General features: G+C 48.4%; 1 long non-coding RNA gene and 1 pseudogene across 1 annotated transcript; both read right to left on the bottom strand.

Moving 5' to 3' along the window:
- Positions 1-1108: 1108 nt before the first annotated feature.
- LOC144285906 (uncharacterized) lies at positions 1109-7962 on the bottom strand. Its single transcript, XR_013354053.1, has 2 exons — positions 7724-7962; positions 1109-1975 (listed from the first exon to the last, which is right to left on the bottom strand). It is a non-coding gene; the product is annotated as an uncharacterized LOC144285906 (long non-coding RNA).
- Positions 7963-9859: 1897 nt separating this feature from the next.
- LOC144285901 (glutathione S-transferase P pseudogene) lies at positions 9860-10571 on the bottom strand (annotated as a pseudogene).
- Positions 10572-14588: the final 4017 nt, after the last annotated feature.

Below are 14588 nucleotides of genomic sequence, written 5' to 3'. Positions count from 1 at the left end.
AGTTGCCAGTATTTAGAAAACAGTTGATATTTAGAGCACAATTAAAATGAAAAAACAAAAACCCGACAAGAAATGTTCTATAAAATCTGAATTTTCTGCTTCTCTTAAAAAATCAGATGGTGGATCCACTCTGTGGGAGGGGCACAGATTGGGCCACGGTGCCTAGAGGCTACCCCTCTGGGAGACCTGAGCCACTGCAGGCCCCACCCTTCTCTGTCCTTTACACCTGGAGCACTTCCTTCATTCCTGTTTGCTGGCCCCTGTAGGTATCTGAGTTTGAGGCCCCTGCTCTCCACTGATCTGTCTCCATCCTGTCAACTTTCTGTCTTCCGGCCACTCTCTGTCCGCATTCCCAAGTCCTCTCAAGGACTCGTCTATGATTAAATGCCCTCTCTCCTACCCACCTTTGACTCCCAAATGGCTGTGTTCTTATGTACATTTTGCTTTACAATGTTTGGACGTAGGTTTGCAAATAATCTCTATTTTTCCCCCTTAAGAAATTTGAACACAAATTCAAATTTGGGATTGAATTGTGGGGCTTGGTTGTGTGATCTTGAGCAAGGTACTTCTCTGGGTTTGCATTTTCTTTTATGTATAATCAGAAAAATAATCTACAAGCAAAGCATGAGGATAAAGTCAGTTCATAATTGGGAAAGAACTTTGAAAAAAATCAGGTGTTAGTCAAGCACCAGGGGTTCAATAATAATTGTTATTATAATAACAGCAGCTGAGGGTTTTACTTACCATGCACTCAGTTCCATAACATGATGTACTAGTGCCTAAAAACCACAACACCAAGCAAAATTGCAAGTGCGGGCCTCTTGGGAAGTAGGGCTGAGGATACAACACTCAAAAGTGTTGTCAGTGATACATACAAATGAAAAAGTTATGGAAAGGGCAGCCCGGGTGGCTCAGCGGTTTAGCGCCGCCTTCAGTCCAGGGTGTGATCCTGGAGACCCGGGATCAAGTCCCATGTCAGGCTTCCTGCATGGAGCCTGCTTCTCCCTCTGCCTCTCTCTCTCTGTCTCTCATGAATAAATAAATAAATAAAAGTTATGGAAAGTGATAGCACGGTTTTACATATGTTAAATGATTAAGAAATAAATACTACAATCAATACAGCTTTTTACTTTGTAACAGACCTGAGGTTTGTGGACTGCAGCTTGCAGGTTCTTGGGAAGAGGTGGAATGAGAGTTCTCTGCAGTCGGACGGACAGTGGGATCCCCAGATGTGGCTGTGTGAGGCTCACAGTGCAAGGTGTGCTGGTGATCTGTGTGCTCCCACGCAGCTCCATGCAGCTGGGTGTGGTCTCCCGAGGTCACCTAGTACCTCTGGTGGATGAATCGCATGATCAGACATGCAGTTTGTGAAATCCTCCAATGCCCCCCTACTCTATTGATTGCGTTGGGTCAGATTTCCATTTTCTTTTTTTCTTTTTTTAAATTTTTTTAGATTTCCATTTTCAAAACAAGTGTTAGAGCAGGAGGACTGTACTATCTCATCTAGGCACCCAAGGGCCCCGTTGAGGCAGGTGCTATTACTGTCTTTATTTCACGTAGAGTCCGAGATTGCAGTTTGGAACCTAAATGTGATGCAGATTTGCCTGGACGTGCTGCCTTCGAGAGGAAGGTAAGCTTCGGACTATGGGGTCTAGATGCCGCAGGACGCGCCCAGGACACTGCTCCAGCCGTCTCCTCCCGTTGCCCTGCCGGCTTGGAGGTGCTGGTGTGCAGCCCGCACCTGCAGCTTCCTGGGCTGCGGTCGCCCCACCCTGGCTGTGCGCTGCCTCACCGGAGCCCCGTTTCTCAGAGTTTCTGGTTCCGGCTCTTGAATCTCCAGGACAGCCAGTGAAGGTGCATCTTTCACACCGTCTGCCCCGCCGGATTTGGCTGTTTCCGGGGTTCCAGGCTTCTTCCTTGAAGCTGGGGGATCGCCCGCTCCCCAGAGCCCTCGCAGAGGTGGGACGCTTTCTACCTGTGGGGCGAAGAGCCAGAGGCCCGAGCGGTGTTCGGGTGGGCCCGTTACTGTCCCTCCAAACCTCCAGACCTGCCCAGGCTCCGCGAGCTCGCCCTTGGGGTCCTGGGTTTATGTGTCCGCACCCCCCCCCGCCCCGGATGGGGCCCAGTCCAGGTGGAGGCTCGTTCCCAGGACGCCTGAAACCCGTCTCCCCCACCTCGGCGTCCAGCAGCCCGGGGCAGTCATTGAATGTACGGGGGGCACAGGACACGCTTTCCTAAGGAGCCTGCTCAGGACATGCTCGGGGGTTCTTTCAATCTCGTCTTTCCAGTGCCTGCTGCGTCCAGTGGTGCTACCAGCTGTGCTTTGTGCTTTGACCAGGCAGTCTTTGCCCTTGGGGGTGAAGGATGGGTTCGAGTAACAACCCACACAGTCCAATTCCAGAACTTTGCTGCAGCTATCAGCTACGAAAACCGTTTCATTTCAGTTCAGACTCAGTCCTGTCTGATTGATTGAAATAAAATTTTTTTAAGATTTTATTTATTCATGAGAGACAGAGGCAGAGACGTAGGCAGAGGGAGAAGCAGACTCCCTGTGGGGAGCCCGATGTGGGACTCCATCCCGGGACCCGGGATCATGCCTTGAGCCAAAGGCAAACGCTCAACCACTGAGCCACCCAGGTGCCCCTGCACTCAATTTTATTTATTTTTATTTATTTATTCATGAGAGAGAGGGAAGCAGAGGGAGAAGCAGGCTCTTCGAGAGGAGCCCGGTGTGGGACTCAATCCTGGCACTCTGGGATCACTCCCGGAGCCGAAGGCAGATGCTCAACCACTGAGCCATCCGCGCGTCCCAGTCATGTCTGTTTTAAACTTCAAATCACATTCAATTCAAAGCCCCCTGCCCCGCAGACCCTCCAGAAGAAGCTGGCCAGTGGGCCTGGAGTTTGGCTCAGGGTGTGGCAAGGGTGCCCCACTTGACCAAACTTCAGTCAGGCTCCTCTGAGCCCTCTGGTCACCGAGATGGTAACCTCAGCCTGTGTTTGGCAGGCCCAGCTCAGTTTTAGCAAAGAATCCTGCTAAACTGGCTTCTTGAGAAGTTCTGCACTCTTGGTATCCAGTTATGCTGTCCTCCGACCCCCACCCCACCTTGCTACCCCACCAGGTTTTTCCTAGCAATTTTCCATCCAATTCCTCATCCTGCTCATTGGCTGCAAGTCCCCAGCTGTCTCTTTCGTGTTTGATGTGGAGTTCAATCTCTGCCCCGTTGCAATAGTCTTGCATAAAGTCATCCTCGCCTGTTGAACTCTGGTGCAAGTTTTCTTTGACAAGAGGCTGATCTGTCCCCCACCCATTACCCTCCTCTGCTCTTCCACACCAGTACTGCGGTGGGGGAGAGACCTACTTTGAGACTGCCCCTGAAAGTGGGTGTTAGCATGGGTGCTCGGCAGAGCGGACCTGAGACAGGAAGGAAAAATAGAGTCAGGAAAGGCCCATGAGAGAAAATGGGGAGCTCTGTGCAGACAGCCGGGAGAGCTGACCCCACTGCAAACACGGGTCTGACCCGAGTGGAGGAGATGGGAGGGAGGGAGGTCGGGTGGCAGTATCTTTGGCATCAGTCCAGTTCTAAGAAAAGTTCAGCAAGGCCACTGGGGAGTCCACTAGCCAAGGTCATCCACCAGGGGAGTCCCACATATCACAAGAAGGAGCCCCAAATTACTACCCTTGCTGCACCCAGCCAGGGGGCAGGAGTGGCCTGTGGGAAGTCTGGCTTTGATATGAGCCATGGAACAGTGATGGATTTCAGAGTGTTGCACCCAAGACCACCAGGCAAGTATGCCCCGGCCACTGGAGACCTGCCACGTGAACTTGCCCTAGTTTGGGTTGGTTACAGTTTATCATCATTTGTGGGTAGGTCCACATTAGTGGAGGGGGAGCGTGAACCTTCTCTTGGTATTCTTTAATACCAACCTTCCATTGGCTATTTTGCTTGTCAGGCATTCAAACGCTGCTGGGTTTTTTGTTTTGTTCTTAAATATTTTATTTATGTATTTTAAGGGAGAGAGCGCAAGCCAGGGGAGGGGCAGAGGGAGAGAGAATCTCAAGCAGCCTCCATGCTGAGTGTGGAGCCTGACGTGGAGCTCCATCTCATGACTCCAAGATCATGACCTGAGCTGAAATCAAGAGTCTGATGCCCAACGGACTGAGCCACCCATGTGCCCCCAAATGCTGGTGTTATGTCACAAGTCCCCTGTCATGAGAGATGGGGTTCAGGCTGGGCCCATTCCTCCCCTTCCTCAGTTCCTGCTTGAAGACATCTACCTACAGCCTTCAGTTAATGGTCCAAGAGCTTCAAGCCCTGCTACCAAGTTGGTTTCCACTCAATTCTCAGGCTGTTTTCTTATCCTTCTAATGCCAGCAGCTACCAACGTCTGCTGCTCTATGCCACATCCTAGCACTGTTTATCTTCACTCTGCATCTACCTTCTCCCTTCTCCAGACCCCTGTGGTCTTAGCAATGTTAAGAAAATCACCTCACCATGACCCGCTGGAGCATGAGGTTGGAGGCCCCTCAGTGTTGGAGGAATAGAGATGGATAAGTCAAATGCTCTCTCCCTCCTTCATGGAGCCAGTCCTCAGATTAGAAGGAATGAGGTGGGGTGTGGGTTTCATAGCTGGTTCTCATGAAATGGTGCTTTTTGCAAGGCTGGTGAGGCTTCTTGGCTGGCTCCAGTGACTCCAGTGGTTCTCTGAATTTGAAATGTGAATTTGGTGGGCCACTGCTATGGCCCATTCAAACATGTGCCCTCAAACTTTTAATGTTGCACCTTATGTTCCCATGGTGGAGTAGGGGCCAAGGGTAGGCTGCCCCAAGACAGACCATTTTGGCACAAAGATTATTGTAAGCTCAAGGCAATCAAGACCCTACGGCTTAAGAGAAAGTTTTGCCCCTCCCTTAACTACATAGAATAAGGGTTAACTCCCAGAATAAGGGTTATTGGCTGAGATAAATTTATCTGAATGACCTATCTGTGCAGCGGGCCAAAAATCTGTTTGTTTTCTCATTGTCCCATGCAGTGCATTCCTTTCCTCAGAAGTCCCAGGCCTTCTCCTTAGCTCAGGATGACATGTAGAACTCATTTTGCCTAACTGACTGTCTTTGGAATTTCCATGCCTGTGTGGATTCCCCTTACATACACTATTAAATTTGATTTTCTCCCATTAATGTGTCTCATGTCAATTTGATTCTTAGTCCGGCTAGAAGGACCTTTGAAGGGGACACGAATCCTTGTTCCAGAGCAGTAGGCACTGTTTCTGGGAACCACGGTTAAGTTCCAGAGCTGAACTCTGAAATAATGGCTATGACACCTAAGAGCAGAGATCCTTGGAAGGGAACTTTTGATCTTTATTTCTGCAGGCAGAGGTAATACCTGCTGGAAACATCAGGGTCTCGAGGAACTTTGTGGAAGGTTGCCCCTAACTTCAGCCCCTTCCGCTCTGGGAACAGGATACTGCTCCCATCTGGGGAAGCCTTCTTCTCTAGCAGTTCAACTTTAGGATGCATAAAAATCACCTGGAGAGATTGTTAAAATGCAGATTGTTTGTTGGCAAATTGACTCCAATAAAAATTTAAAAAAAAAAAATGCAGATTGTAGGTGCCACTCCCAAGATAAGAATCCAAGTGGGCTGAGTGGGGCCCAGCAACCTTGCATTTTTAATGAGTACCATGAGTCTGATGCAGTGTTTTGCTTCAGGAACCACTGACCCAGTCTGCAGAGTCTGTGGATGCCTGTCCCCTACTATGGTGGCCTCAGGCCCAGTGAGAAAGAGGTAGGAACAGCGAGGGTGGGGGAGTTGGCTGATGCCCGTTCCACAACTAAGGAGATTGTCATTTTCACAAATGTGGGAGAAACGTCTGTCACAAGACATGGGATCTTGCAGGACAACGAAAGGGGATCACCAGCCAGGACAGAACAGAGGGTGCACATACACCATGAAGCTTGTAAAGAGTACTTTCCAATGAACGTGGATTGTGACCGTGTAAACAAGGGTGTCCTACAATGAGAAACAGCAGATCAGATGAGCTTTATGCGGGAGGCAGGAGGAATTTGGTGAAAGAAAAATCAGATGCTGAGAAAATTGAAAATTAAACTTAAAAATTAAAATACAGCTAGAGCATCTTCCTCCAAACCCAAACACATGAAAGATGTGACTTGAGAGCCTAGAAACCTTATGGCAACCCGGGAACAAAGCGGAGCTTCTGGAAGCTGCTGGAGGTATGCTCCATCATCACCATAGATGATGTTAAAGGCAAAGTAATCTAGTAACTACTGTTGTGACCAAGATTGCGAATCCGAGAAACCACCGAGGAGCCGACACCGATGCAAGCGCACGAGAGTTTATTACAAGCTCGAGCTTGGGTCCAAGTATACCCGGCGCAGCGGAGCAGAGACTTGGACCTCGGAAGTGGGTTACAGCTGGGGTTTTTATAGGCTGGTCTAGGGGATTTTCAGAAGGGGTGGAGGAATTTCTCAAGTTCTGTTTACATTCTGAATTGGGGCTTTCAAGGGCACTGAGCTCTCATTCTAATATGGGACTTTCTACCACGGGCGTGGGCTCTGTTGTCTTTCTGACGTGGGATTCCCTGCCAAGGACATTGAGGACATTCTGCAGTTTTTCCCGTAAAGTTCAGCTCTTATTCACAGGGGCCTAAGATGGCTGTACTTGTGCTAATGCTAAACTTTAGGTGGGATGGCCAGGATTTTTCTCGGCCTCCACACTACGGTAGGTGAAGAATGTGGCTGCTGACCTGACTCCAACAGGTGGAATAGTTACACCAAGCAGCCCGCATATAAGGACCAATAAAACACGCTGCGGCATAAGCAGCCTCCCATCAAAGTGTTGTACGAATGATGATTAGACAGGAGTGAGACTGCGTCACGGAAGTGAGTGGTGCTTTATGCGAAAGATGGTAGAAAACCTGCCCAAATTATTAGATCCGATGGCTTGTACTAATCCCCTGCACGACAGCACATAAAAAATAGTAAGTATAAGACTGGCAAGGAAGTCTTTATAGCCCTGCTCTAAAATATCAATTCGTTGGTTTTACAAGAACTCAACACCCCTATGGAATCTGAGGAAACGTCCAAGGAAAGTGAACAGCGGGGCCCAGATGACATCCAGCCGCACCGCCTGAGTGCAGGAGTGACTCCAAAGGAAAAGGATTTTAACTTGTTTATTTATTCGCCCCAAGGAAGAGTGCTTCCGGAAACCGGGCAGGGTAAGATCGCCACAGGTGCAAACAACTGTAACTGCTTTCAACGACCCGGCAATGATAAAAATTATTATTAACTCAAGATTTTAATTCGGGGACTTCTCATTGCTGGCCTGTATTGACTAGGATGACTCTGTTGCAGGGCCTGGAGCCAGCTCAAGCTACTTGCAGCTGACCAAGAAAGGAGGCATTTATTAAAGAGACAGAGGTGGGATCCCTGGGTGGCGCAGCGGTTTGACACCTGCCTTTGGCCCAGGGCGCGATCCTGGAGACCCGGGATCGAATCCCACGTCGGGCTCCCGGTGCATGGAGCCTGCTTCTCCCTCTGCCTATGTCTCTCTCTGCCTCTCTCTCTCTCTCTCTCTGTGACTATCATAAATAAATAAAAATAAAAAAATAAAAAATAAAAAGAGACAGAGGAGTCCCCCAGAATCAAATGACAGGGATGCAGCCGGGCCACGGGAAGGACAGCAAAGGTCATCAGGCCTCTCACCTGTCTCTCGCCGCCTTCTTTCCTCTGTGCAGCTCTGTGTTGTTGTTGTTGTTGTTTTCATCGTTCTAGGGTTGTAGGTCTTTTCCTGACGTATTTGTGATGGTTTTTTTGTTTAGCTTTATTCTTTCCTTGAAGACCAGCTGAGCTGGTCTCAGCACCGAGGTTTCCATTCACCGCTTAGACTGTGGAGTGGATTTAGGTCCTTTAAAGGTTTCCTCTGCCCGCCGGCGTGCTGTGACGCTTTATCAGTAGAGGGCGCAAGAGGCACAGCCGCAGGAAGGGTTTTGCTTCTGGTTCTGCAGCATGTGTTTGGCCAGCTCTAGAGGCTCCCTTGGCAGATCATTGCAGCACAGGCGCCTGCTTGGTTTCCAATGGGGGCCCTGCAGCCTGAGCAGCTCTCCCAGCACCGGGTCCCTGCCGTGCACACGGCTTCTCCAGAGCCCAGGTCCCGCAGTGCAGGACAGCCAGCAGCACCCGGTGGCCGGTGCCTTCTGGCAACAGCCTCTTCTTGCACCCTGTTGGTTCATAACCTTGGGAGTTTCCTGGGTGAAATCTGGGTATGAATACATTCCAACTCTGATCACAGTCAACTGTGGCTCAAATAGCATTTTTTAGGGCCCTTTTGGTCAGCAGTTTGGTGGGCTGCCTATGTAGTTTGATTCACAGAAAAAGAAGACCCATGTCTGGCGTTACTGATAGTGTGAGCCACAGGCTAGGCTTCTGGAGTCATATTGGGAATATTGATGAATTAAGAGCTCTAATCCTAGCTTGTTCTTTTTTCATGTACTGCTTTCAGACTTTTTAATTCACTCCCTAGAATGGTGATAATCCTGATGAGCTAGAAAGGGGCAGCTTGCTCATATACCTAATAGTTGGAGCAATTCTTTTGTTGGGCATATAAGTGGGTCCACTGTAGAAAGATATTAGGAGTCTGTCTCATGACTGGACACCATAGGTGTAGCAGAAGTCTAAGGCTGAAAAGACAATACGAAGTTGTGTGGGGAAAGTCTTCTGAATTACACTTGTGGCATTATCCTTAGATGTCAGTGTGGCTGTAGCTTTAGATATCTGACCTGGCTAGGGATGCCTGGGAGGCTTAGCGGTTTGGTGCCTGCCTTCGGCCGGGGGCGTGATCCTGGGGTCCCGGGATCTAGTCCCGCATCGGGCTCCCTGCATGGAGCCTGCTTCTCCCTCTGTGTCTCTGCCTCTCTCTCTGTCTCTCATGAATAAATAAATACAATCTTTAAAAATAAATAATAAATAAATAAATAAATAAATAAATAAATAAAAAGAAATTTGACTTGGCTGTGCAGCAGACAGGAATAAGGAGATGGACTGGGGGTAGGAGATACCAGACCAGGATCCTCACCTTCTCCCCTCTTTCAATGGTGCATGGTTTTTTTTTTGTTGTTGTTGTTTTTTTGTATTTTTTTATTGGAGTTCGATTTGCCAACATATAGTATAACAACCAGTGCTCATCTCATCATGTGCCCCCCTCAGTGACCGTCACCCAGTCACCCCATCCCCCCACCCACCTCCCCGCCACTACTCCCAGTTTGCTTCCCAGAGTTAGGAGTCTCTCATGTTCCATCACCTCTCCGATTTTCCCACTCATTTTCTCTCCTTTCCTCTTGAATCCCTTTCACTATTTCTTATATTCCCTGAATGAATGAACCCATATGTTTGTCCTTCTCCGATTGACTTACTTCTCTCAGCATCATACCCTCCAGTTCCATCCACATTGAAGCAAATGGTGGGTTTTTGTCGTTTCTAATGGCTGAGTAATATTCCATTGTATATACAGACAGTGGTGCATGTTCTATATAGGTACAGTGCACTTCAACAGGTCTGGCTTGCAGTAGGACAACAGGATTCCATTGGAGATTGGGTCATTCCCTTTCACTCAGTGGGGGGAAGTAATTCATCTATGCTGGTGGAATGTCTTATTGAGAATTCCAGTACATAATGCCTTTCCCAGTCATGATAGGGCTTGATGTTCTCAGTGGCATGACATGGTGAGACTCCGGGAAATGGCTGTCTTCCTCAACTTTTATTTATTTATTTATTTTTTTCTCACTTGAAAATTTTATTGGTCAGGGAGAAAGGAAGTCAGGCAGCCCCCCAGCTTCCCGTCCAGGGTTCCACAAGCTCTCACTGCTTCCCATTGCCATTGATGGGGCGGTTCACGTGCTCGGGGGACGACAGGAATGCCTTGAGCTTGGGTCTGGTGCTGAGGCGTGCCACATAGGCCGAGAGCAGGGGGAAGGAGTCCAGGCAGCTGGGGGCCAGGACCTGGTGAATCAGCAGCAAGTCCAGCAGGTTGTAGTCCGCGAAGGAGATCTGGTTTTCCACGATGAAGGCCTGGCCCCCCTCATTCTGGGACAACAGCGTTTCAAAAGGCTTCAGGTAACCTGGTAGTGCCTTCACATACTCCTCCTTTCCTGCCTCATAGTTAGTGTAGATGAGGAGGGCGTATTTGCAGCGGAGATCCTCCACACCATCGTTCACTACATCCAGCAAGGCCGCTTCCTGCTGGTCCTTCCCGTAGAGCCCAAGGGAGCGGCCCGGCTGTCTCAGGATGGCATTGGACTGGTTCAGGGTGAGGTCTCCGTCCTGGAACTTGGGGAGCTTCCCGTACAGACAGGAGGCCTTGAGTGAGCCCTTCATCCAGGTCTCCATGGTCACCACCTCCTCCTTCCAGCTCTGGCCCTGGTCAGCCAGCAGCATGTGCATGGCCTCACAGCGCCCTCGAACAGGGAAGTAGATGATGGTGTAGGGTGGCATGGTTGCAACGCGGGTGGCGGTGGCGGTGGCGGTGGTGGTGGCGGTGGCAGCGGCGGCGGCAGCAGAGCTCCTCAACTTTTATTTTTTAATTAAAAAAAGTTTTATTTATTTATTTGAGAGAGAGAGTGTGTGTGAGAGAGAACATGAGTGGGGGCGTGGGGAGTGCAGAGGGAGCAGGAGAAGCAGGCTCCTCGCTGAGCAGGACCCAAAGATCATGACCTGAGCCAAAGGTAGACACTTAACCGACTGAGCCACCCAGGCACCCCTCCTTTGACTTTTTTAAAAAAATAATATTGGTGTTCAATTTGCCAACATATTGGTGTTCAATTTGCCAACATCCCTTGACTTTTATACGTTACACGAGGTATTGGTGCCCTGGCAGAAGGGTTCCTAGTTTGGCATACTGGGTAATAGGCCTTACTGGCTGATCATGGAAATGCCTGGGATAGTCCTTTAATCGACTTGGTCAGGTGGTTTTCCTTGTTAGTAAATTAATCTGCTGCTTTAATATTTTTTTCTTCCTATCCTGCCACTTGCAGGTTATAGGGAAGCTGGGACTTCTATTTAATATCATGGTCTTTTGTCCACTCTCATATATCATGGCCTTTGAAGTGTGATCCCTGATCACCATCAATTTGATGAGAGTAGCTGTACATGGTGCTCAGCTTCTATAAGCCCCTGTTGGTGGAAGCCTGGTTTTCATAGCCATAGAGAAAAACTCAGATGAGGCCAGATATAGTATCCATGTGAACCAAGGCATATTTGGAATCCTCACTTGGAGGGAGGAGGCAAATGTAATCAATTTGCCAATCCTTCACCATTTGGGAACTCCAGTGGATGGTCACAGGCTCCTTTGGCAGTTGCCGTGAGGATTGTATAAAACACACAGGCTTTATTACTGCATTAACCAAACCACCATATTTTAAGGGCAATCTGGCATCCTTGGTAATATGCCATTTAATCTGCATATTATGGTGGCCTCTCTATGTGTCCAATCTTTTGTATCTACTGCAGAGTTCGTTGCTAGGGCATTTTACCCAAGCTAGAACATCAGTTTCCTGATGGCCAGGGGAAGTTCAGCCCAGTGGCTGCTGGGGTTCATTTCTGTTTCCTCCAGATGGTGTCAGTGTTGGGCTGAAGAGCCTCCACACTCTCTGTGGGAGAGCTGCCCAACTAGATCCATGTGTACATCAGGCATCAGCAGTTTTCCTCATTCCCTCTTCATAGACTGCAGAGGCTGCCACAGGAATAGGAGTGAAGGCATTTGGAAGGTCTCTGTATTCCATAGGGTCTAGTAACACCCACATTTCTGGAGACAGTGGGTTGGTGGGTAGGGTACTCCTTTGTTGTACATAGGCATGCCACTTAAAGCAGGAATTTGACAGTGGAAGGAGCCTCGGTGTCCATCGAAAGATGAATGGATAAAGAAGATGTGGTCTACGTATACAATGAAATATTCCTCAGCCATCAGAAACGACAAATACCCACCATTTGCTTCGATGTGGATGGAACTGGAGGGTATTATGCTGAATGAAGTAAGTCAATCAGAGAAGGACAAACATTATATGGTCTCATTCATCTGGGGAATATAAAAATTAGTGAAAGGGAATAAAGGGAAAGGAGAGAAAATGAGTGAAAATATCAGTGAGGGAGACAGAACATGAGAGACACCTAACTCTGGGAAACGAACAAGGGGTAGTGGAAAGGGAGGTGGGTGGGGGGTTGGGGTGACTGGGTGATGGGCACTGAGGGGGGCACTTGGCGGGATGAGCACTGGGTGTTATGCTATATGTTGGCAAATTGAACTCCAATAAAAAAAATTTTAAAAAAAAGAGCAGGAGTTTGAGCCATGGCAGAAGTCGGTCCATGGAACATGTTCTCAACCCACCCCTTGATGGAAAGGGAAACTCTTCCCATGATACACTTTTTCTCCTTGAGACAGTCTACCTGAAGGAGCACTGTGCACATTGCTAGGAGCTGTTGCTCTGTGGAGGTATGTCAAGTTTTTGCCCCTTTTCAGAGCTAAGACCAAAATCCTAGAGGTATTTTCTCCTTCTGTTGTCTCCTGAATAGTGCCCAACCCATACATTCTAGAGTCACAGATACATCTAATTCAAATGGTAGTCCTGCTTCGGAGATGTCCAGAGCTTTAATCTATTTCACTGGAATTTTTGCCTTCTCAAAGGTGGCTTGCTGCTCTGATCACCTGTTTGTTTGCTTGTTTTTTCTGTCAAAAGGATAGAGGCACTGTGCCAGGTGGGAATAAAAGTCCTCCAAAACCCCCAATTCCCTACAAAGATTTGCATTTCTTCTATGTTCTCAGGGGTTGGATTGCCTTGTATCTTATCGATCACAGCTTCTGGGACAATATGCATCTTCCCTAACCAAACAAGTCCCAAAAACTTTATGGTGTATCTGGGCCTTGAATTTTTTGTGAATTCATCTTTTCCCTTGCAGATGTTCCAGCAAAATCTTCAGGGTGTCCCACAGCAGAGATGAGTCTCCGCATATTAACATTACATGATTGACTAATGGGCCCACTTCAGTGTTGTGGGGAAGGAGGACAGGGTTGGGTCTCATGTTACCACCAGAGGACATACTGGAGGGCTGTGAGATAGCCCTGGAGAAGCACTTGGAAGGTCCATTGCTGCCCTTCCCATGTGAAGGCAAATTGATCTTGTGACTCAGTAGTGAGCAATATACTGAAAAAAGCATTTGCTAAATCCACTGGACTCTAGGACCATGGCCAAACTATCTAAGGTGGTAGCAGTGTTGGGCATAGCCACACGGATGGGTGGCATTATCTTGTTCATCCATCGTCATCGGCCATGAACCATCTGGCTTTTTTATTGGTCACACCAAGCTGTTGGAAGTATGATGGAAAGCAAGTAATACCCATTTGGTGCATGCAGTTCTTGGAGTTTTCCTATTTCCTTATGCTCCCAGGCAATTTGTACTATTTGACAATTACCATTTTTCTCACAGGTGGTAGACTTACTATTCCCAGTTGGCATTTTCCTTCAGTATGGGTTTGATTACTCTAACCCAGAGGTGGAATTCACTAGTGGAGGTTTGCAGAGCTTGACCTTGTAGAATATGCCCAATATATTCTATGGTACCAAAGAGATACTATTTCTCATGGTGGAGAACTCCTCATTTGCAGCATCAAAGGGACTTTCTTGAGCATAATTATTTGACCTAACATTGATGGCTCTGAGGGGGGCTGAAAACTTCTGAGGGTTGCCATGAGTGAGAGTATACTCAGCTCCAATGTCATCCAGAGCCATCATCTTTTGTTTATTTCTGAGGGACTAGTAATAGTGAGCCCAGCATGAGACCTCTGATTGCCTCTAATGACTCTCACCTGGAGGTAGTCTTGGCTTGTATTTATACGTGGCGCAGTGGAGCATGGGAGGCACCCGCTCCGAATAGGATTGTATCTCTGAGGTCTCTGCTGGAGCAGGTAGGGGGATCAGGGATGAGAGGGGCAGGAAGGGCAGGCCTGAACTGTTGTTCAGGTTTTAAAGTTTTCTATAGATCAACCAACACAGCACTGGGCTGCTGGTCTATCTCTTTAGGCAGGGTCCTGGCAGCAAGGAGGTCAAACCATATTTTTTCTGTTTTTTTTTCCCACACTTTTCATGGCTGACTGGGATATCCTTTTGGCATTCTGAGCTCCCTCTCTCAGCTTTCCCAGAACCCAGACCAGTTTCTGAGATTTGCCAGTTTTCCCCAGATCAGCAAAGGGTTGCCCGGACATTATAAAGGTCTTGACCCTTGACTGGGTTCAGCACGGATATTAGCAGGTGTTGGGGACAGATGGAGTATCTTGGTTTTCATTTCTGCAGTGAATGTGCCCCAATCAGTCTAGCCTGGTAGCAGGCAGGTTTGATAAGCAAGGCAGCTGGGAGACCTCCACTAGCCAGACTCTTAAAAGGTTATATGGATGCCTTCCCTGGGTCCAGGCCCATACTCTGTCCAGGTGGCCTCAACAACACGCTGCTCTCAAGAGCTCCCGAAGCTCCCTGTGGAGAAGGCGGGTGGAATGCACATTTCAGGGACATGGAGTGTGAGAGGAGCC

The sequence above is a fragment of the Canis aureus genome, chromosome 16, assembly GCF_053574225.1.
Source record: "Canis aureus isolate CA01 chromosome 16, VMU_Caureus_v.1.0, whole genome shotgun sequence".
NCBI classification, from domain to species: Eukaryota; Metazoa; Chordata; class Mammalia; order Carnivora; family Canidae; genus Canis; species Canis aureus.
Note: the sequence above shows the minus strand (reverse complement) of the source record. Positions and strands in the feature narration are given on the sequence as shown.